Raw genomic sequence first — 23,001 nt, 5'->3', positions numbered from 1 at the left:
ATGGGGAATTTGGTGATCGTTAGAAAAGTTGGGCTCAATCCAAATTGCTGCCACTCACCCCATTAACCTGTATCACTGACAAGAACTTGGGTTCAATTGGAGATTGGATGATATTCTTTAGTTAGTGGTTGTCATGACCACGAGTTTGAAGACATTGGGCCTCATCCTGAGTTGGGTGGAGCGGTAAAATGTGGCAGTAACGCTATTAACGCTGCATTTACCGCTCCGGGCCATCTCGATTTGGGCGAAAGTGGGAGTTTTACCTCCAGCTTTTTGCTAGACATAAAAATCTCCACTTTCTGTCTATTTTCGGTGCTATTAGCGTGGCAATAATTGCGTTGTGCCGGCGCTAATGGTGCAAAGAAAACCCCATTAGGTCCGATGGACCCAATGGGAATGGGGATTTACCTTCTCACGGCAACTCGAGATCCAGCGCAAATTGCACCAGGCCGAGTTGCATTAACGCTAATAGCGTTGGATGGTATCCTGGCGCAATTACTGCCAGGATACTGCCCAACTCAGGATGAGGCCCATTGTTAGTAGGAAACTACATTATACCTCTAGACATGTCAGAGAACGAAGTAGAGCGAGGGGTGGAACTACCCATCTCTATGATGGGTGAGATCACATTACGACGGTGGCAGAGCCCAAATTGTTGGATGTTCATCAAAATGTACCTGTCCTACAACCAACTTCATACTTTCACAGGCTGAGCAATTGACGATTAGACTCTTATGGGGGAAGGGGTGCTTCCGAGCGTTAGATGAAATATTAACAGAATATGATTGGAATAAAATCCACTCCAGGACGATTACTTCAATTATCGCCATAAATTCAACCATTTTAAATGTGTACATCAGACACATCACACGTCACTCAGGCTTCGCTCCCACCTCCCCGAGAGATACATTTTGTCGATGTGGGAATACCGAGGCTGATTTGGGGAATTGTTAGCACATAGCCGAGGTTGTGTACAAGATTTCTGAATGCCAATGAGGGGATGCAACCGTAGAATTAACCGATGCCGAAAAACCTTGGATGCCTCAGATGTGGTAGTTAGGGCTATTTTCAGAAGACACTATTGTGGAATGAGATTTTTGTTAATTGTTTCTATTCTCTCCTCTGTTTCCCACAACTTGTCATCCGAAAAGTATATGGACATGCATAAAGGCGCACTTCAGGGGGGAGCGAGCTTCTGGTGGTGGCATGGAACCCTACTCAGAGAATGCCATCTGACAAATGTCTCCTGTACTCTGCTGATTGGGATTCATATATATTTATACTGTATGTCGACTAGTGATAATTAGAGTCTGTAAAACTTTAGATGATGGAGAAGGTCCTTTTAGTTAGTTAATCTATAAATAAATATGCTTGCTTTTACACAAGGCGCCACGATGCCTTCGGGCTGCTGCGCGCTTTATGAATGGTAATACATAAATAAATAAATAAATAAGGTTGGGTGGTTTCGTGCCCATGCACTCCTGCAGTTGCGCTGCTTATTCCATTGCATGCGGAATCAAAAGGAGAAAGAAAGAGTTTTTAAAATGCCGGGGCCGTGTGGTCTGAGCAGACACTCTGGGCAGGCTGTCGCCAGGGTGTGAACCCATGGTTCCAGACAGGCCAGCCTCGAGTTCTGAGCGGAAACTTGGCCCTGAGGAAAGGATAAGGCTGGTCCACGCGTACTCAAATGCAATCCACAGTGCTTCTCGCTCTATTTGCTTAGGAAGTTGGATGGAAGGAGTCCCATTGGCCTGGCTCCATGGGTTTTATTACTGCAGAAACCTCACTAGAGTATTTTCTGCTGCATTTTTAATCTATCTATTTTCTGCAGAATGTGGTGGCAGAGCCCATCCCCCTCCCATACTGCATCACCCAAACCCCAACCCTGCATTCTGCAGCAAAACTACGTTAAAAAAATGCTCGGTGAAAATATTCTGCTGTGATATGTTTACAGTATAAATACTGCATCAGTACTCCAGAAAGAAGTAATATGGCCACCATGGCAGCATTAAGGTACCAATGGTACCAATTGACGTTCACTGCAAAGTCAAAACACATCACTATTTTCAGTGTAATCCGTTGCAACAGCGCCCTGATGCCCCTGCGCTTGGGCGCTTTACAAATGTAAAAAATAAATAAAAATAAAAATATGGACTGGAAGAGATCCTTGGGGATCCTTCAGGGTCATATACTATATCTTCCTCGAAAGTCAGAGGTAGGCTACCGGATGGCGGTGTTCCCACCCAGCATTTCTTAATCGCCTGCTTCCCATTCCCCAGCGAAAACAGCACATGAATAAGGAGAGCTTGTCCCCTATTCATTAGCCAGGGCAGGGTCCACACGGCACACACGGCCCTCCTGCCCTACTGTCACCCAGCTGCCATACTGTGTCCTGCGCGCGTTCCAGGCCCACAATGTGGTGCTTCCCATTTCAAACACCTTCTATTGATAAGTCAAGCTTTTGTGAGTGGTGTACCCAAGGACTCATCCATTTCAAGTTGGTTAAAATGAGTTGCCGGTCCAGCTATGTCCATAAAACACAAAGATTGTGCGCAGGAACAGTGATCCCAAGCTAGAGCCTCTGACATCTAGAGAAATAGCAACAACCATTAGGACCAATCTCCTGCTGTCAGTATCAGGGAAGGGAAATTGACACACACTGATGCATCATGGAGCCAATACTTAGCTTACTAAGCTAACCTTAAAGCAGTGCCGAATTCAGGTAGTGCAGTGATATTACCACAGGGTCAGCTACTACATACACACACCAGGGGATTCAATTTTTGCAGCAATTGTTGAGATTATCTAATATATTAGCATACTTCTATAAAATGTAGTGAAAGACCATTGCTTTCAATATACTAATGATTTTCCCATCCCAAAAACTTGTTTATTTCATATTATAACCATACAGAGGGAAGGTTCATTATCGTGGAATAATGACCCACCACCAAATTATGGCCTGAGGCAAAGCTGATGGCCATCAATTGGGAAAGGGCCATTATCACAAGCGATAATGACACATCCGGAGGTCTAAAAGGCAATTAGCACATGGTGGTAATAGCAATGCATGTTTTTGAATTTTGGCTGTGAAGTAAAAATAATTATTGTATGAGTGAGTAAATTGACAAATTTGTAAAGTAAATGTGGTTTTATTTGGTTAAGTATTTGAATTGCAACTTGGTTAACCTGGAGCAGGTTTAACAGGAGCATGCACTATAACAGTGGTTTCAAACTATGGGGTTGACCGCAATAGGGAGGCCCTGAGGATGTCTAGGGGGCGCTAGTATCTTTAAAAAGGGATTACTGTGACAGATTTTAATAGAAAATATTAGTATTTAATAGAGAATATAAGCATTTGTAGCTTGTGTGGTGGCCTCAGCAAATATTAGGGTTTAATAGAAAATATAAGCATTTGTAGCTTGTGTGGTGGTCTCGGCATAAACGCGTTTGCGCAACGCTGCCCTATAAGAAAGTGGAAGCATTGCCCATGTTTTTGATTTCTCTTTCATGTGTTAAATGACATGTTGCAGCAACAACACAAAGGTCCTCCCAGAGTGCAAGTTTCATGCCGAAAGAAATCTTGCCTGGAAATTGCATTGCTGTCTCGCTTCCTGCTTCTGAAGACAGAATGTTCAGAATGCAGTCAATATCAGCAGATATTGACTGCCCTCTAAACATTCTGATTGGCTGAGAGCAGATCAATAACGATCTCCATGTGCTAATACTACTTACTGAGATTATGCCCAAAAATGCAGAGTTAACGTTCATCAAACTGGAAAGGGATTATTCAGTAGAAAGGAGAATATTCCTTAGAATAGATGTAGATTATTATCTAAAACTTGTCAAGGTTATACCTTTGTTAGAGGCAATATTATTCTTTGAAGACAGTCAAGATCACTCCATAAAATTCACCAAAATCTTTTTTATGATTCATCATAATTTGTGGATCTTGATAAATCTGTGGATTATGTATTCTACACTTCTATAATAATCCCTTTAGAATGCACTCAGGTGGTTTCTTAGAATGCATAGCCACTGTTGACTACAATGCATATGTATTGTTCCTTACGTGTACACATATTTCCCTCAACTGCTCCACTTCACGCTGGGTGTGAGTAAACACTTCTGAAAAGTGGCACGGTGTACAAGGTCACCCCGGGGCAGCTCAATGCATTGTTTCCAAAAATATTGGCAACCTGCAGTGTTTGTGTCACATTTGAGCCAAAAAGGGGTCTTGGAAGATCAGGGTTGGCCCAAAGCCTTGGAGCGGATGCGCGCTCACCGGGCAGCAATGTGTGCAGGGTGTTGTGATTCAGCGCCTTCCTTCCGCGCCCGTCACCACTTGACCCTTGTGCTGTATTTCTTTGGAGCTGGTCTCTGATTTCTTCTGTTTCCCCCCTGGACAGGCGCAGAGCAAGAATCGCAGGAAAGATATGAACCCACCGAAGGAAGCCCGCCGCCGGTAAGTAGCCAGCACTCTTTACAGTACTTTGCGTGCCTGGTAAGTAGCCAGCACTCTTTGCAGTACTTTGCGTGCCTGGTAAGTAGCCAGCACTCTTTGCAATACTTTGCGTGCCTGTTTAGGTGTCTTCCACTTTGGCCAATGGCCACTTATGGTAATGCCACTGATCATGGAAATTCCCGGGACTACAGGTGGCTACTACCAAGTGGCTGGGGATGAAGAGGCGAAGAGCAGTTTTGTCCTTTGTTATAGCGCCTTTCACCATAATTATGGTCCCAATGCTCTCTTGGTTGAACGCCCTCCGAGGGACCGCAGTCCGGAATTTGTGGAAGTTTGGGAGGAGCTAGCACGTGTGTGTTCATCTGGTCCACCGTTCTGTGCTTTAGCGTTACCTGCCGTACCAGTAATGAGTGAGGGGTCCGAGGCACCTTGATGTCCTCTTGCGGCAGGATCAAAAATCAGGAAAACATTTGACTCACCTGGAGTTGACACTGAAGTGCAGCGAATTCAAGGGTGGACCTGGACACCACTGGGGCCTATGCTGATGAAAGGGGTGAGTGGATGGTCATAGAAACATAGCCCCAAGGATGGCGTCAGGACCTTTCAACGGTTCCAGTGGAAAGGGGCCCTGAGCTTCATGGGGACCTCAGCAACGGCCCCCATGTTGCCAGTCAGCATTCTTATAACACAGCAGTATATTCCTTTCTATATTACTTTCATTCTGGGGCTGTACATGTGTGCTTTCCAGCACCCCTCTTACAAGCTGTGTTGGCTGGAGCCCTTCCAGTCGTCACTTCCCTCTGGGTATACTTTAGTGTTATCACCCTGTTGCCTTTTAACACCGGTTTCTCCACATCATCCACTTGCTGTCAAAGACGGATTTATAGCTTTTCAGTGGGAATTTAGTGTTTCAGCTCCCTTCTAGCTAGCCGTCTCATGATAATCGGTGGCTACTAACCCCCAGCTGCATTTCTCTATCTCCATTATAATGTATGCACTCAACGGGTGCCTCACACTGTTTTCTGCTCTAAGCAAGGGGGGTGCCCCAACCATTATGTTCAAATGGGTCCCCACACATCTTCAGCCGGGTCTGCATAGGGCTGGGTGGCCTGCTATTTCATTAACATGGCTGTGTTGCTTGGCTAGATGGCCGTGTGGACCTTTGCAGCCGCCATTTTCCATGTTGCTGGATGTGCAGTTTGGTTTGCTTGCCAGATGAAGCCTCTTCTCCGCCTGCCGGATTTCTAAACGCAATAATAGGCTGGTACATGGGTCTTGTGACGCCTTTGGTCTTGTAACCTCTCTAGATGTTGCTCAGATTCCCCCACCTCCGTGGAAGAGCTGCTCCTAGAAGCGTGCAGGGGTGCAGCGGCCACTGCTAGGTATGATAGATACACTGCATCTGGAAGAAAGGATGGTAGCCATGGTATGGTGATGAAATGCCAATCACAGGTTTCAGCAGTGGTCGAAGTGTACAAAAAGAAGTAGTGGAACTGTGTTCCCTGCTGTCCTGCCCCTCATCGCCACGCCCCCTCCCACGTGCCATGCAAACCCTTAAACAAACGAATGTTTAGTGCAGTGCACTGAAGTGCAAGGTCCAGCTTCTTCCCGCACTTTTATTTAAAACGAAATCATTCTGAAACTGTTTCTTTTGGAAATAAAAGTATGGAAACAGTAAAACCTAATTAAAAAAGGTAGAGGAGCACTGCCCCACACCGCTCCCGCCCACTTCGGCCGCTGGTTTTCAGGGGGGGTAAGAGACGTCGTGACCTAGACATGGGGTAACAGAGTCAGGAACCGCGCAATAGAGGTGAGCATTTGAAGGTGCGCAATAAGGGGGCGTTGAAACTGGGGTCTCAAGGATTGGTATGGGAGGAGTGTAAATAAATACCAGACATATATTGGCGATATTGGTATGACGTGCATCCATCGACAGTGGTTTTTTCGATATTTCCTTGCAGAATTTATTTTTTATTTGTCGAAAAATATAGGGGATTGTGGGTAAGGGTATGTAAGGGGTGTGGGCAGGGAATAGTGTAAAATGAAGCACCCAAAAATAAGTTAAACACATTTTCGATGTTTTTTTTCCAAAAGAAAATGTCAGCAAAACACCCATTGAAAAAACCACGGCCGATGAAGGAGCATAGAACTGCGGTATTGCCATCAGGCATCCCACATTTCACATCCATTAAAGGTGGGAGAATGTTGCCGACACGCAGTCTGATCACTAGACACAATGAGTGCAGAACACTAGACACTTGTGTATAGGCGCGTTACAAATGCCATATCATATCATATCATATCAATGAGATCCCAAACATTGAGCGTCTTCTAAGTGACGTCATTTGTTATTGGAACCCAAGTCTGACCATGGCATGAGCTGTGCCAATCATGGCCTCTTAAGTCACCTCTAAATGCAGCTCCCTGCTAGCCGGCCATCTCCTGATAATCGGCGGCTAGTAACCCCGGCTGTATTTCTTTGTCTCCATTATAATGTATGCACTATGGGAAAATGAACATTGTGCAATGTACTGAATATATCAATCCTAGGTCTCGTGAGAAGACCTATTGGCTTGAATGCAAGAATGATCGGCCAAGTTAATTGACTGCCTCACTCTGTGTGCTGCGTCTGATCTATCTATCCGTTGTTGCAAGGGTACAACGTTCATTCATTGCCATGTTTTTCTTGCGCTGCACTTTTTGCCGAAAAAGTTTTGCTGGAAAAAAAACATCGAAAAATATGGGTCCGGGCATATAAGGGGTAGGGTGGGGTGGTGTATAGGGAATCAATAATAGGGGAAAGGGGATTGGGGGGACCCCCCGAATAAATAAAAAAATGAAATTGATGATTATTTTCGGCAAAACCTTTTTGGCAAAACCTTTTCGGCAAAAAGTGCTGCGAAAAAATAACGGCCGATGAATGAACATAGAACCGTTGCAAGATGACTTTAACGCATTCTTGCATATGTACTCTATGAGATCTCCGGCATTGTTGTCATTTCTGCGCCTGGTTTACTGGCTCCATTGCATGCTGATGAGTTTGCTTGCAGTTCCCTGTAAGGCTGTTATGCCAGATTCTCCTTCTGGGTCATTTAATGCCCTGCTATTCTCCCGCAAGCTTATTGTGGGCTCCCCTTCCTGGTCCCAGTGCCTCCTACTGGGGTGAATCCTGCGCTGATTTCCATGATGTGTGTCTCTATCTCTCTCCCGCTGTCTTGTTCAATCCCTGATCTCCCTTTTTGTCTGGTTCTCTATTCTCCTTTCCATGCTGTGTTTACACTGTTCTCCCTATTGTACCAGGATTCTTTGCTGTTGCTTTGAACCGGCTATTGATTCCCTTCCCTCTTTTCTGGCCCCATAGCATTGTCTGCTGATCTTATTCCCAATTCTTCTTCTGGATTGTAGGTCCTCTGCCCTCTCTCTCTTCTCTCTCCCGGTCTCTGTCTGTCTTCCTGCTTGGGTTTCTCACTCTTTCCTCTGGCATTTCCCTGGTTTTTTGTTGCTCTTTTCACCTTGTAATGTTATGCACACAGTACTGCTGCTATTATGCTGGTCCTTCTGTTATTCCTTTCCGTTACGGGTTCATCTGCTGTCACAGTAGACCTATTCTTGACTCCATTTTCAGTCTTCTGGCTCCAGTGCTTCCTGGGTATACTTTAAGGCACAGTACAGGGAGGATAACTCAGGGGCAATGTGACAAAGCAGAACAACACAAGTTCAAATCCCGGTTCCGCACTTAGAGACCGGCCTTCGGTATTAAGCACGTTATAAAAGATTAATTCATTCATTAATACATACCGACTCCAGACTCTCGTTGGTCAGGCACGCAAGCCTTCCAGTGAATACAGTTTCATACAGATGCATAATGCTACAAAACCATAGCAATAGCAGCTTTGTGCTGACATTGAGTCTCTGTTCTGTTTCTCGTTTCCGCTGCCCGAGCATCTTCCTGGCTTTCCTTCCTGTTTGAGACTTCTCTGCATGCTTAGACCTGATGCATTATTCTTCCTGTTCTCTTGTCTATAGCTGCTTCTATGGATCGTATCCTCGGCGCTCTGCCTCCTTAGTGCTCTTTGCTCGCTAACATCAGAGGAAATCAAAGATCTCCAAACATAGGGCTGAGATGAGCTGATTGAGATCAGCTATATTGGTGAAGGTAACGACAATATGTTGACAGCACTCTCTTTAAATAATATAACCAGAGATCGCCTCCCCCTTCCTTGAATGCAGAGAGAGCAGAGGCAAGGAATCATTGGTTACCTTAGCAGGAAAGAACCAAATATTTCACGTGATGGACTACCACGAGATTTAGAGAACCCCTCATATGTTGTGCTAGGAGATCCAGAGAATCCATGGACACACAGGCAGGAGATACTAACAGTGTCGGTGCACGCCTCCAAGCCAATGGAGGTTTGCAGGTTCTAGTGTTCTCCACCCGTGCTGGGGCACCTTGTCCCTGCAAGGCCTGTTCCCTTTTCCCCCCTCTATCACACCTGGCCAGTCACATGTTCCAGGCAGGACCTGGGTCAGTGCCCCCAGTAAACTATGGGTAGGGCTCCTGCCCTGCCTAAACGCAAACATGCAGTGACTTGCCAATCTCTGTTTACCCGTTTCTCCCCATCTGCTTGATACTGTGACACTCTCTCCTGCTGCTTCCTCTTTCTCAGCCCTCGTCCTCTCTCCTCTGCTCAGCGATCTATCTTTGCCGCCTCCAGATAAAACCTCACCTTGTGTGTATGCATGGGGGGTTTATGATCTCTCCCCCTTCCAGCTCCAAAATCTCCCTCACCCCTCTGCTATCTTCCTCCTTCTCGTTGCTTGCTCTTAACTCTGCTTCTCCCTGCAGGTGCTGTACTCCTTCAATGATTGCTCTTACTGGCTCCCTTTTATACTGGGTCGCAAGTTGGAAAGGAAGTTCTAATGGAGTCATTGGGATCACCTGTGGTCAGGTCACGGAGGGTGCTTGTGATTGGCTCTCTGTTTTTCCTTCTATCTGGGCCCAGGAGTTTTGTATATCATCATGATACGTTTTAAGGAGAACAGGAATCAAAGTCCAAGGTTTGCAAAGGGTGTGACTGCCATGTAGAGGTCAGGAGGAACTGCCCTGCTGCTTGCCCAACCTCAGCATGGCTCCATGTTGCCTCGCTTTGCTAGTGCTTCTGCTGCGCCCCGTAATCACTTTTTGCAGTTCACGACTTGGCCCTCCTATTAGCTGCCCCACTCCTGATTCTGAGATATTAGGCAGTAGCTTTGCAGATAGTCCTGCAAACTGCGGGTGAGGACATCTGACTCGCTGCCCAGACTCGCAGACTATGCTGTAAACACCGAGGTGCCTGGCTCTTCCTTGCAAATCCCTGGGGGTTCCTAGGCCTTTGTGAAACTGGAGGCCAGAGAGGGGTCAGAGGCTTTGGGGGATTCACTATTTACATTCTGCAGAGGTTGCATCGTAGCGGGCAGCTTCTCCTGGCCCCAGAGTCTCTGGAACCCCTTCCCTGTGTCTGGCCAATGTGTTCTTCATCACAGACCCATCAGCAAACAGCTAACATAGCTGCAAGGATCACCATGGTGATAGCGATGCCCATCAATAGGCGGGTGCTGCTCTACAGCCAGCGTTGGTCAAGGTAGTGTGAGCTTCTGATGATCTTGCTCAATAGAAGATGGCAGGCACTTCCCATCCGATTTATCTGCAATTCTTTAAAGAAACACCTGTTGCAAGTTCTGCATCTGGAATTGCAGCTAAGTCGCTTTGTCTTGTATTATGTCTTTTCCTCGTGGTTTTCCCTGTGATGGTTGGGACTGGTTTTTGTGTTCCATGCATGCATTGGGTTTGTCTGTGATATGACATCCTGTGATGTGAGCAGGGATTCCCAATGTTTAACAGCCCTAGAAATGGCCGCCATCAGTACGAATTGTTTCAGCGGTACAACAGCCTGTGGACATTTGATTACACATGCATACCCCCTTCCACCGTTCAGGGTTGATGCTGCCCTGCAGAAACCATTCCCACATAATTGGAGATCTTTCTGTGATCAGAACTTGGGATGGCACAGGAAATCATTATGACGCCAGTGTGTAATGGAGAGCTCCTCTTGTATGATATGATAGGTTATTTATAACACGCTTAATAGCCAGAGATTTCTAAGCACGGACCCGGGCATGGAACCTGTGTTGCTCCGTGTCGTCTTGCTTCCAAGGCGAGCACGTTGCCCCTGAGCTATCCTCCCGAGATGATAATTATACCAATTTACCTTGCAATCCAGAGGTGTTTTCATTAATGTTCAATGGCCTCACTATGGCATCATATGACCACTGAAGCCCTTCGACATCACATGAAGGAATGTCACATGAACTTTGTCCCATTCCCCGCGATGACTCCCTAGCCAAGGACATCATCACACAGCCTTTAACACTGAAGGGAATAATAAAATACTGCAACAAGTGCCAAGTATCTAAATAACATTGGCACCCGGGGGAGGCAGAGCAGCCAATCAGGTTCCGCTGATCGCGGGCTGAAACCGGTGATCTCAGCCCATGTTCCACAGAACCTGCAGGCTGCCTTACCCTAACATCAAGCGGAAAGGTGATAAGAGTCAGGTGTATGAGTCATACAAGAGAGCTTAGGGGTGCAATTGCAACTCCTGGTCACCCCCTATTTAATGTAGCTTCCATCCATTACTGTGCCCACAGACACCCCTGACCGTGAATTCTGTCTGATCGCAAATTGCAAATCCAGGTGACCCCTAAATGTCATCCACTCTCGGGTCATCTCTTCTTCAGTGAGTGGCCAGTGGGTCACTGGATGAGGGAGTTTGGTGTGCAATGGCTCCAGAAGGGCGCACAAGGCAAGCGTGGACTCTCCATGCCATCTCCAATGTCCTAAAAGTATTTATTAAGATTTTCTAATGCACCACAGTCCGCCCTCCCCACCCCCCATGCTGTGTATCAAAACAGATCCGGCAAGATAGAGTTAATCATTTAGCCCAGCTTAATTGTACTAATTCTGCTGTGTTGCTTTCGTGGGTTGTTCCTCCAGGTACCAACGGGACGGTTGTCAGGCATTGGGAAAAACTTGATGTACCAAAAATGTTCAAAGCTGCTCCCAGGTGTCGTTTTTTCTGTGCAGAAAGCAAGGTTTTCTGTGCTTCCTTTGCATCAATGAGATATGTGCTCACACGAGTGTACAGAGCAGGCAGAGCCCCTTGGCTTCGGTTGGTTGGAGTCCCACCGCCCACACTTGTCCGAGTCCCGCGAGGGACTACAAGCATCGCTAACAAGGTTGGGAACTGGATTTCCTGAGCCAGCTGGCTTCATGAGCACACTGGATCTTGGCTGTCAGGATTACCATGGTGTAGAATAGCAAGCCTGGGACGATCTCAGCTCTTTGGCAGTACATCCATGGCCTCCTCCCAGTCACCTAAGATACCCTGGATGCGCCAAGCTGTTGCGTGTGTGTGTTCCGCTGCAAGTGGCATCCAGCATGTTATCGGACTCTACATATATGCAGACCACCTGTGGTGCAGTGGCACTCATTTGCAAATGTGATAGCAAAAAAAGGACATATTGTGGCACATATCGGTACATTTTACACCATTTCTGTGTAATTAAACTAGTTACCCTATAGGTCCTTTTCCTGATTGAAAATAAGGTCTTACTGTGGGGGGCGAGGGGGTTCTTTCAAATAATATGTGGGGCTTGAAGACCCTAGCCCGGTGGTCATCGGACATCAGAAATTCACATTAATTAGTCTGGAAAGGAAATCAAAGTGATTATCAGATGCGTAAATATTACATTTTTAAGAGACCTACTTAAAAATAAAAAAGGTTGCATTTTATTGTTACGAGGAGAGAATTGCTATAAACTGGAAGATAGCATAGTAACAGATAGCCAAGACCCTGACGGACAAAAAACAGGACCCAGGGAAGGTTCTAGATCTGTTAGTAGGGTCTTTTGGAACAGGAAACTTCCTTCAAGGCAACATTGAGTCGTTTCTTCCTGAAACCAATTCTGAAGCAGTTGATAATAACAGTGTATTGCCACTAGAATGCCCGGCCACGTACCCACTCTGCAAATCTTGTGGGGTAAGATAAGTAGCGTTCTAGGCTTTCTTACAGCTGATTGGAGCGCCTTACTTTCCGTGGCGATCCAGGGCCATCGCTGAGTAGTCAGCCAGAAAATTAAGCCCATAGCTCTCAATCTTTTGTGGATCCTGGGTGGGTGAAAACACCCACTTTTAATTTTGGTGGGTGAAAGCCCATTGACTTATATGGGGCTTGGTGGGTGAGAGAGCTGCTTACAAGGTGGGTGACACCCAGCAAAAGCATGTCATTTGAGACGTCTGCAATCCACACTCTAGTTTCCCGTAAATCACTTTTAACCTCAATTTACACCGAATATATGAGAGCCTAATATTAGCACACTGATGCCTAATGTGGCCACACTCCGAATCAAAACAGATCAGATAAACGAGCCAATTTACTGTTCCTTTCCCTCTAAGAAGGGAGCATGACAAGGTAGAGGAGGGTGTGCCGCAAGTCCTTCAGGCACGTGTGTTATGTTAATTAGCATTTGTATAACACTTTTCACTATTCGTATAGTCCCAATGCATTGTAGGGAAAAGGAAATAGAGAAGTAAATGGTGCTTGTGTGCACTCAGTATGTGTGCACAGCTAGATCGAATTTTAAGTGGGGGAATTGCTGAATTCTAATGCTGGAAGTGGTATGCAGGGTATGCGAGACGGGCCGCGTGTGCACAGCTAGACCGAATTTTAAGTGGGGGAATTGCTGAATTCTAATGCTGGAAGTGGTGGGCAGGGTATGCGAGACAGGCCGCGTGTGCATAGCTAGACCGAATTTTAAGTGGGGGAATAGCTGAATTCTAATGCTGGAAGTGGTGGGCAGGGTATGCGAGACAGGCCGCGTGTGCACAGCTAGGCCGAATTTTAAGTGGGGGAATAGCTAAATTCTTATGCTTGAAGTGGTGTGCAGGGTATGCGAGACAGGCCGCGTGTGCACAGCTAGGCCGAATTTGCCATGGGGGTAGTTGCATTCTAGTGGAGCTGGTGTTGTGCAGTGTAGGAGGTATGTGAGATTATGGCCCTCATTACGACCCAGGTGTTGGACCTTGGTGCTAATAGCACCATGGTCCATGCCGGTAACTTACCGACTGCGCCATGGCGGAATGGGGAATTACTGCCCCATTCCGAGGTTGGCGGGGCGGTAATTCCCCATGCCGCCATGGCCCTTCCCCATTCCCATTTTTGCCCCATAGGGCTCAATGGGACTGGGGAAGGCGCTAATTACGGCACCGTAAATTACGGTGCCGTAATTAGCTCCTTGGTCCCTTTGCGGGTTGGTTTTTTAACGCCTGCTAAAAGCAGGCGTTAAAGTGCCACCCGCAAAGGGACCTCGTAATCAGGCGTTAAGGGTTTAACGGTGCCGCCACCTTTTACGGCGCCGTTAACCCCTTAACGGCTGGGTTTTAATGAGGGCCTATGTATGCCTAGCTACTGCAGTTAACACCATCAGTGCCAGTGTGTTGTTTCAGACATACCCACTCCACAGAGTTTGACAACACAGGTCCCCATGATTACCTATTGTCCGAAAAGGTCAGTTCTGCAGGCTTTTGCCCGGAGTAAGTAGGGAGATCTCAGCTGATGTGTCTTCCTCTGGGATGAAGAGAGTGAGGTAGGAGAGAAACACCAACCTCGTGTCTGAGCTCGCTCTCCCGCATTTGTACCTTAGTTAGGGAGGGGTGGATTCAGAATGCAGGCCCTAATGCCTATAATGTATAATTCAACCATAAGTGTACCCCAATTTCAGCGTGGCTCGTTGCCTGAATATGTTCAAACAGGCCGGTCTCGAGGCTGTGGCATAGCCTGGCCAGTGATGCTCGCTCCCGATACTCCTCCATAGTCCAGTGTTAATATTAGGATCTGTTAATAGGCCCCGCCCAATTAAAGCTCAAGGGGGGCGGCAGAGACTGAGGACACATACCCTTGAACCAAAGCACCAATGTGGAAGCTATGGTTTATCTTCCACGCACTTACAGACACTTCCCACTCACCCAGCAAGGGAAAGAGACTTGTGCCCAAAGTACCCACTCATCCTTCAGACTCTGTTTCTAAATGCATGTCTTTCCTGGGGAATCATACCACTCACTTTGTATGATAGAAACCCGGTAGAGTGGAAATTAGAACCCAGAAATGATTGCTATAGATCTGACCAGATTAAAAAGGTCCCTTCTGTCTTTCATCCTAAACCCTACTCTTATCGTCTCACGCTGAGTTGAACCTTGGCCTCCCATCCCAGGTAGACCAAAGAAGAATAACAGTAAAACTTTGGACCAGAATCGTGGCTAAGGTTGTGCACCAGAGGAGCAATGTGCTGGCTCCATGGCCATCATCAACGAATCTTGGGGCCCCCTCTCGTCTCAGGCCCACAGAGGCCTTCAATGCTGTGGTCAACCAAATGCATATTTATCCTCCAGGTTTGTTCCACTGCTGTGGATGTTGTAAGTAAAGCTAGATTTTCAGTTTTAATATGCTTGAGGGCACATAGTAGAGTCCAACCTACTTTTAGGTGCTCCTTACCATGGTGTGTAAGGGAACCGAGGAACATGGTGAGAATGTGTTTTCATTTGCCCGCCCAATATTGGTCATATGGTAAAGTTGGGAGTAGAACTTTGCTTTTTGATTCTAAAGTCTGTAAAAAAGTCATCAGACAACGTATCCATCATAAAATGAGTACATATGTTATGGAACATCAGTGTAATAATCCATGGTGCAGTCCTATCAAGTAGCACTCCTGAGTCCAGCCAGAAAAGGAAATGGCTTTATTTTCTGTTACAGGTAAGAACAGGGTCTATGTTGACAGGCAGGATCTAGAACATGACAGCAACATGCACTTCAGTAATCCTTCATAACATGAAAGAGAAACATCATAACGCATCTGCCACCTTAAGGAATGCAGAGGGGAACCAGCGGGAGAAAATCGAACCACCCCCGAAACACCCCCTCTAGTAGCCTTCTGCCACTCTAAATTAATATCACTCCCACAACACTATACTGTGGGAACACCGGACAACAGTACAGGAATCATCAAACAACCACAACACACATAGCAGTAACACACCAACATCAACCAACGATGACCAACCACAATCATCCATGCCCACACAAAGTTTAACAAGGTGACCCGCCAAATAAAAACCTAGACAACAACTACCGTCGCCGCTGGCATGGAAAGCAATACAGAATCGCATCTGCCCAGACAGCCCCACATCTGTTTACACTGATGCACATAACACCGTCCACACAGAGGAATTATCAACCCTCAAAGTACCCGTTCAACAGGCACGCAATTACTCCAAACACCGTCATGCGCAAAATCTTCTAAATGACCAACAACAGCCGTCAGCGTCAGGGCCTACTCACGCTGGTCACAACTGCCCAAGAGCAAACCATACCGTAGCAGTCAAATCATTCAGAACCTCTTATAGCTCAGGACAGGAAATCCCACAATACAACGCCATAACAAGTGACGCAAAAACACAGCAGTCACGTGCCCACTCAAGGCCCTGTAGCTGTGCACGTGCAATCCCACTACACACAACACGAAGCACTATTGCATCCAGCCATACATAACGATACATATACCCAACATAGAGGAACCAAAAACATGCACACGCATCCCCATACTCTTGCATACCAAAGTCATGGAACAAGGAAGGGTCACCAACACCCCACCACATGAAAAACACGCACATAGCTGCAGGACAACGTACCAGCACACAAACAATGTATGCTCAGCAAGTAACCTCCTTGCTCAAAAGGCCAGGATTACACAAAAGTAATGCTCTTTAATTCTAAAACAATTGGGCTCGTTATCTATCTCACATGTGCTCATTTCCGAAACCTCTGAAGCATGATAGGACGAGGTGGTCCTCTTAGGATAAAAACATATATCCTGCCTTTTATACTCAGTTTTCAGTAACAGGTGCTCTTCCCTTTTAGCAATCTGTCCCAAGCTGCTTTCATTTTGGCTCCAGCGCGCAGCCTTTTGTATCACTTAATGGCAAGGTAGGGTATTACTAGTGGGCTGCTGTGATTTTCTGGACTGAGCAAGAAAAGATGGACTTTTGCAAAGCTTTTTTCCAGCCGAAGGCAAGACCACACAGCTGACAGTTCTTTAATTTCTTTGCTAAACGTAATGTATTTTCCCTTGGCTCAAGGCAAGCTCTTAATTTATGCCACTCTGGCAAAAGAAGCTGTAATAAATCTCATAATCCAGAGCAATGCCAGTAGATATAATTAATGGTTAATTTAAGTTTATTTCAGATTAGTGTACCCGGCCAGGGGGTGGAGGAGGTGGTGGCAGCCTCCCAGCCAATGAGGAGGCACGGAACAGGGAATTACGACATGGAATTCCCAGCGCTCCAAGCCTCCTCACGGCTCGAGTCTGCCATCTTCCCCCACTGGGGATTCAGGTGAGTGCTCCCCTTCGTCTCCTCCACAGATTTCCCTCCCCCCACCCCCTCTCTTCACTTACCTGCTTTTTTGCTCCTCATCGGGAGCAGACACGCTGGAAACACTTCTGTTTCCAGCACGTCCACTCCCGATCTGCGATAGGCCGCCATGGAAAGGAGAGAAGGGACTCAGGCCGCCATGGAAAGGAAGAAGAGATCACACGAAGGCCATATTGTTTGTTTACTTTTTTTAATTATTTTCGATGGTAGCCCTGGAAAGGGAAAACGGACTTTGTTTTCCCTTCCTCGGCAGCCATTTTTTGTTCCTTTTTTATCTTCCTTTCAGAAACACCAGAGCATTTCGGAAATGAAGAAAACAAGCTTTTAGTAACGCGGTCCAACGGGCCAGGGTACTAACAGCATTAATCCCCTTGCCGGGGGGCCTGTACCCAATGATCGGGCCTGTACCCGTAGGCTCTGGGGTATTACCTGACTTGGTAATGCCCCCCCGTTGGGGGTCATTGCTTAATTAGGCAATCCATAAAATGTAAACAATATGATTAATTAGTCCCCGGCGAGGGGGGGTGTGGCAGCCTCTCAGCCAATGAGGAGGATCGGAACGGGGGAATTACCAGACGATAATTACTGAGTCAGGAAATGCCCTAGGGCCTTCGTTGTTAAGGCCCCCGGGGCATTACCTGAAGTGGTAATGCCCCCCTTCTCGGGGCTTATTGCTTAATTCAAAACCTCCCAGACATGAACATTGTGTTTTTCAAATGTCACCATGAGTGGGACGAGTGTGCACAGATTGGGTCCCGAGCATGCTGTGCCCAGACACCCAAGCTACATCTCACTGTTGACATCCAATGAGGCTGGAACGTGGCTGGGGTTGGTTGTGGGCTTGTGCAGAAGAGAACCCACCTAACAGTTTAGATTGGACTCCCGCTTTTCTGGTGGGACAACGTCTGATTTGAACATCATCCTTAGCCTTCTCTAATTTTTTAATTTTTTTTATTTAAAGAGCGCACTACAGCCCAAAGGCATCGAGGCGCTATAAAGGAATGTAAGAAGGCTTAATTCAGGGTTACAGGAATGCCACCCAACAGAATGGTATGACAGGCTGAAAAACTATGGTCTGTGGGTGTTTCCCAGAGCAATACCAGCAGTTTTGATTAATTCAAAACATTCCAGCCATGAACATTCTGTTTTCGATAAACCTCAAACTTGGGAACTCCTTACCTGAAGCAGAACAGGCCACAGTTTGAAAGAATTGTGTTTAAAAAACGATAGAATGAGAGTGATCTATCCATCGTTGCTATTTTCAAAGTAATTTTATTAATCTTCAAAGAAAAATACTGCTGCCTTAATACACAGTAATGCGTTAAGTCCATTTAAAGTGTATTTTCTTTTGTTGTGGGTAGTTTTTCTTTCCATTCCATGTGTACCAGTGACCCAGGACACGCATTTTATCTCGCGGTTTGTTTTAATGGACAATAGGAAGAGTCTCTTTTATGTCAGACGGTACCACTAAACACTCATGTGCAATAAATGTATATAAATATACATTCTGTTTAAATATCACTGCGATGGCGTTTAGCGGCTATCTCAATGCTCCAAACTTGATAAAAAGATAAGAAGGGAACTGGCGCACAAGGAGATAGCGACGTCATGTGTTTAACATGGTGCCACCAGGCTTATGCAGGCTTTTTTTTTAATGCAGCATAGATAACATCAGCTTTAATCAATGTGGTGCTAAGTCCCCGGGAGGTGGCAGTCTCGGCCAGTAACAGCACGCATGCCTCGCTCAGACCCCCTTGAGGGAGTAGGGATGTTACATGCCAAACCCACACCCCCAACCAGGTGCTTAACATTAGGGGTGTACCTAGGCTAACATTTCGGGTGGATTAACCCTTCAGAGGTTGGGAGAGGGGCTAACGTCAGAGACTGTGGGGGGGGCAATCTTACTTGTGTGGGGGACATCTAACTTCTTCACACATTCTAACAAGACTATTTTGGTGCAGCTTCAATATTACAAGCAGCTAACTCTCTCCTTCACGTTTGAAACCGCCCACTTAAGAACGGCTATGAGAATGAGTTGTCTCCTGCCTCCCCTAACCTTCAAATCACTCCCCTGTGAGTACTAACCCCATCACGATTTCAATTGCCTAAAAATGTATGCATACAAATGCAGTTGCATACGATTAAATGCTTTGCAATACTCATTGCTTTGTTAACTGTGCAGCCCCAGCCTTTTTGTATTGCCCGTCTTCTGTCCTGTCCAGCCACGGCTCCTTAGGTCAACCAGTTCAAGGCTCGATCTGCCCAATCGTCATGGGACTTCTGAAAAGCACAAAGGAGCTCCCTCTGGGAAGCTACTAGTTTTTTTTCTTTTACAATGTGAATCCGGTGCGGGATGACTAAACAATCCGAATTTCGCTTGGTAAAAAAAGACAAGCTGGCTACCACATAACTTAAGTCCCTTGTCTATGTTGCTGGCGGCCAATGCCTCATGCAGGTGCATGTCGTGAGGGACAATCGGAGCTTGCTGCAGGTAAGTGGGCGAAAGCGGGGAAAAAGAGGATTGGAGGGGTTACTGGATGTAGGAGGAGGTGGAGACTGGGAGCAGAGGCAAGGCTAGAAATGAAAAATAGCACATCCGGGGGAGTGGCGTAAGAGGCTGCAAAAGAATGCAGGTTTGTATCATAGTGCAATCCCATGTTCCTAGTCTCCTGATAGAATGGTGCCACTCCCCTGGTGTATACTGCTTCATATCAAACTACACTGGTTGCAATATGAAACATCTTTGGTTAGATTAATTGTGTTTTCTTTTATACTGATATTCTGGCATTTAATCACTTTATTTATTTATTTGCATTTATATAGCGCGCACACAGCCCAGGGGCATCGAGGCGCTGTTACAAGATAACATATTAGTTACAGTACATAGAGATGGGCAGCTGGGTTACAATGGCCCACAAAGTTACATAGCTTAATTTGTTTACTTAGGTAGAAGGCTAGGTTACAGTAGCCCCTAACTACGTTTGTCTACCGTTGATTGCATAAATGCATACATACATCTTTCTCCATACATAGTAAAGTGTCAGTGGGCTATCTATGTTTGGCATAAACATATCACAGTGGCTTTGTGGGGGGACTAGTACGACGCATGTGACTTCTTAGGCGAACAGTCTGGTTTTGATTGCTTTACGCGAGGTGAGATGAGAGGTTTCAGCTCTGATGGCCTGTGGTAGGGCGTTCCAGTGCCTTGCAGCAATGAACGGGAAGCTACCGCCCACCCCTTCTGGCACGTTTGACTCTGGGAACAGGAAGAAGGTTGGTGTATGGTGTTCTTGTGGGTCTTGAAGTGTGGGGGTGACAATTCTGTGAGAGAGGTAGGGAGGTGCTGTGTGATGTATGTATTTGTGCGTAAGGGCTTTGAAGTGCTCCTCATTTTATCATATAAGAGACTTTTGATACTGGAATGTAAAGTGATTTTCCCATCACACAATAGTCAGGTGCTGTGGCAGAGCCGGTCACATGTGCCCAAGTGACATATTCCCCAAGGCACCCCAGTCCTATCATCCTTTCTATACGGCATAAGCCGTCTATGGCTAAAAGAGTCAAAGCCAGCAGGTAATAATAGTCAGTGGAACACTTGTTGGCACATGTGTTACTTGGCTATTCATATATGGCACTTTGGGCCAGCACCAGATTGCGCCTCATGCGTAAACGATGCAGAGCATGGCTTATAGTCATACAGCAATTGTACGCATCCATTGAGTTTATAAGGCATATCAATTTATATCATGTAACATATCTGGATCTATTCATTATTTTTTTGTTTATTTATTTAATTCTTCCAGACTGTCATTCAGCCCCTTTCTAAGTGACGCAAACTCTGGCTAGGGGGGAAGTGTGGGGTGTAGGAAGGCAAAGCGATTTGTCCTGGTTTGTAAATTGTGGTTAAGTCTGGAGCCACTAATAGGACCAACGTCACCCGAGACCACGGTCATCACATAGTGACTACATCCAAAGCAGAGACGCATGGACCATATGGAAACCAAGAGCTTGCTTGGCTTGACAAGGCCCTCCCTGCCTGTAACCTTTCCCTGGAAAGGGACCTGCTGCTAGTGTGCTCCACATACCGTTGGTTATACTATATAAGCGGTCTGATAGTTTCCAGGAAGGATGGACTATATCTGCCTGCCAAGACGGGGCAAGAGGATTTGGGGTGCCCAGTCTTGCATTACCCCAGGATGTGTGCAGCAGGAGAATGAGGGAACCAGAGAGTGAGACACTGGGCTTTCAATCCAGTGTCTTCTCCTCAGTCTCTCCATCTGTCACTAATGCCATGACCAAGTCATCCCGGCTTTAATGAGGTTTAGCCAGTTGATGTGAAAGACCCTGCACATCTGTTTATGCCCTTTCACGTCAATGAGATCATTTACCTCACTGACATTTTCCAGTACACAGTAAGGCCCAGTCCATTTGTACTGAAGGGCACTGGGTTTGACAGGTTCCATAATCCACATCCACTGGCCTGGAGAATAAACTGTTTACCATTGATGATTACTATGAGGGACCAATCTGGCAAAGAGCACAGCCTTTCTGTTCTACACTTCTCTTTGAGGGGGCTACCTGGGACCCAGATAATGCACAGAGAGTGTAGGGAAACCACCCCTCACACCTCGATGTCAAGCTCTTCTGACTTTTTAGCAAAACTGTGTAACTAGGCACAGTAGTGGGAGAGCCAGGGCAAAGCATTTCTCTCGCAATTCCCTCCATCCAGAGACTGGACAACTCAACCCAGCCCAGCTCCTGGTGAATGTTGGAGTACCTGGCTGAGTTCCATGTGCTGGAAAAGTTAACAAATGTTGTGAGTACTCAGGCTTATTATTGTAATATTTTACAAATGATGTGACTACATAGGCAAATTATTGAAATGTATGGTAAATTGTTTGAGTTTCTGGGCATATTTTTGCAAGTTCTGTATGCGGTCTGTTATACAGCTGCACACCATCGACAAAGAGACTGAACACCAATTGGGGTAAAAACGTTTTTTATCAACACAAAACGTCCTTGGAGGGACCCGGGGGGCGGGGGGTGGTACATTCAAATTGAAGTTTCTTCTTAACAGTTCGGCAGTCTCACAGCTTGCTGACACAGTTCATAGCAGTGAGGAACGTTCCTTTACTTACAGGTTGAAGATAATTCTTCCTCTCCAACAGGTGCGGTTGGGTGTCCCCCACCAGCTGGAGGTAGTAGCAGAGTTTATCCTCAGTTCTCAGTCTTGAGCAAGGGGTTCACCCGCGCTTCTCCAGTGATCCTCTCAAGCTCATTTCCTGGCTTGATTCTTGATCTTGGGTTTGAGGGATTGCAATGCCATTTCTTCCTCCCGCTATTAATATTTTGAGAGCATCTTCCTCACTTAGGGCCCTGACCCCTGTCCTTTTTGGCTTACTGCACAAAAACCCAGACTCATTTAAAAGTGGAAACGGTCACTTTAATGTGACAGGCCAAAGCTTACAATTAAACGCTTACCTGGCTCCATGGCCTTACAAACTAAAGACATATTTTAAACAACCAATTAAATAATTAACCATTCTCATTTTTACCCAACAATTAAATAATTAAATAAAGCCATTTCCTCCCTAACTATCCCTTGGACCCTACCGTCTCCTTACCCCTTTTCCAGGCGTCCCGCTTTCTCCCCGGGGCCATGCCCCTCCAGGCTCAATACCTGTTCCCCCGTGGTGGCCCGCTTGTGCAAACAGCGCCACCCCATCCTTTCCCGTGTCATTCCCCCATTGTGCTTCCCTCCACCCACATCAAAAGGGGCCATGCCCCCGGAGCCCCGGACCACTTCAATACCCCTCAAACTCCCCTTTACACCAATCTCCCCCTTCCTATGACCTGCAGCCAGTCTGACCTGCCACATCAGCAACAAAATTGTACCTTACTACTTCACTGCTGCCCCGACCTGTCACACAAAACTACCATATAATAGCTCCTTAACAGACCAAAAAACCCCGTAAGACCTTGACATGGGACGTAAACAACCCCCGCATAAACC

The 23,001-nt window shown here is 46.4% G+C and overlaps 1 protein-coding gene across 2 annotated transcripts in view; it reads left to right on the top strand.

The window, feature by feature from the left end:
• Positions 1–23,001, top strand: part of PRX (periaxin) — a 213,346-nt gene that overhangs the window by 128,869 nt on the left and 61,476 nt on the right. Inside the window, exon 2 of one of the 2 annotated variants that reach the window (XM_069644485.1) lies at positions 4,410–4,465. The exons of the other annotated variant lie outside the window; for it this stretch is intronic. The gene's annotated coding sequence lies outside the window, so the exon portion shown is untranslated. The remainder of the gene's footprint in view (positions 1–4,409; positions 4,466–23,001) is intronic. 2 annotated transcript variants of the gene reach the window in all.

The sequence above is a fragment of the Ambystoma mexicanum genome, chromosome 2p, assembly GCF_040938575.1.
Source record: "Ambystoma mexicanum isolate Mex_15411 chromosome 2p, UKY_AmexF1_1, whole genome shotgun sequence".
Taxonomy (NCBI): Eukaryota; Metazoa; Chordata; class Amphibia; order Caudata; family Ambystomatidae; genus Ambystoma; species Ambystoma mexicanum.
This window is presented reverse-complemented; position numbering and strand designations above follow the sequence as displayed.